Source organism: Dermacentor albipictus, chromosome 8 (assembly GCF_038994185.2).
Source record: "Dermacentor albipictus isolate Rhodes 1998 colony chromosome 8, USDA_Dalb.pri_finalv2, whole genome shotgun sequence".
Lineage (NCBI taxonomy): Eukaryota > Metazoa > Arthropoda > Arachnida > Ixodida > Ixodidae > Dermacentor > Dermacentor albipictus.
In genome coordinates, this window is record NC_091828.1 from 21,833,082 (window position 1) to 21,835,000 (window position 1,919).

Here is a 1,919-nt window from a genome sequence, read left to right on the forward strand (position 1 = left end):
CTAGGAATTGGCAAGAATCAGATGTATGCGTTAAGAGACGAAGCCGGCAATATCATTACTAATATGGATGAGATAGTACAAGTGGCTGAGGAGTTCTATAGAGATTTATACAGTACCAGTGCCACCCACGACAATAATGAAAGAGAAAATAGTCTAGAGGAATTCGAAATCCCACAGGTAACGCCGGAAGAAGTAAAGAAAGCCTTGGGAGATATGCAAAGGGGGAAGGCAGCTGGGGAGGATCAGTTAACAGCAGATTTACTGAAGGATGGTGGGCAGACTGTTCTAGAGAAACTGGCCACCCTGTATATGCAATGCCTCATAACGTCGAGCGTACCGGAATCTTGGAAAAACGCTAACATAATCCTAATCCATAAGAAAGAGGACGCCAAAGACTTGAAAAATTATAGACCGATCAGCTTACTGACCGTTGCCTACAAACTATTTACTAAGGTAATCGCAAATAGAATCAGGAACACCTTAGACTTCTGTCAAGCAAAGGACCAGGCAGGATTCCGTAAAGGCTACTCAACAATAGATCATATTCACACTATCAATCAGGTGATAGAGAAATGTGCGGAATACAACCAACCCTTATATATAGCCTTCATTGATTACGAGAAAGCATTTGATTCTGTCGAAACCTCAGCAGTCATGGAGGCATTACGGATTCAGGGTGTAGACGAGCCATATGTAAAAATACTGAAAAATATCTATAGCGGCTCCACAGTCACCATAGTCCTCCATAAAGAGAGCAACAAAATCCCAATAAAGAAAGGCGTCAGGCAGGGAGATACGATCTCTCCAATGCTATTCACAGCGTGTTTACAGGAGGTATTCAGAGACCTGGATTGGGAAGAAATGGGGATAAAAGTTAATGGAGAATACCTTAGTAACTTGCGATTCGCTGATGATATTGCCTTGCTTAGTAACTCAGGGGACCAACTGCAATGCATGCTCACTGACCTGGAGAGGCAAAGCAGAAGAGTGGGTCTAAATATTAATCTGCAGAAAAATAAAGTGATGTTTAACAGTCTCGGAAGAGAACAGCAGTTTACAATAGGCAGCGAGGCACTGGAAGTCGTAAGGGAATACATCTACTTAGGGCAGGTAGTGACTGCGGATCCGGATCATGAGACAGAAATAATCAGAAGAATAAGAATGGGCTGGGGTGCGTTTGGCAGGCATTCTCAGATCATGAACAGCAGGTTGCCATTATCCCTCAAAAGAAAAGTGTAAAATAGCTGTGTCTTACCAGTACTCACCTACGGGGCAGAAACCTGGAGGCTTACGAAAAGGGTTCTACTCAAATTGAGGACGACGCAACGAGCTATGGAAAGAAGAATGATAGGTGTAACGTTAAGGGATAAGAAAAGAGCAGATTGGGTGAGGGAACGAACGCGAGTTAATGACGTCTTAGTTGAAATCAAGAAAAAGAAATGGGCATGGACAGGACATGTAATGAGGAGGGAAGATAACCGATGGTCATTAAGGGTTACGGACTGGATTCCAAGGGAAGGGAAGCGTAGCAGGGGACGGCAGAAAGTTAGGTGGGCGGATGAGATTAAGAAATTTGCAGGGACGGCATGGCCACAATTAGTACATGACCGGGGTTGTTGGAGAAATATGGGAGAGGCCTTTGCCCTGCAGTGGGCGTAACCAGGCTGATGTTGATGTTGATGTTGAACCTTAGCGGCCTGAATCGCAAGCTTATCATTTATTGTCAGTTCAGTGAAGTTACAAGTTTGCCCCTCAGCTCAAGAGGTCAGCCTTCCCAACAGCGACTACCTTCTCAACTCAGCGAGGGTAGCACAGATGAAGATGCGGGTGCCCTCACTAAAAAGGCAATGTTTCAGTAGGTACATCTGCACAAAGCTGCGTAAGAGGATCAGCTTCAAAACCCACGATCGTACTATCTA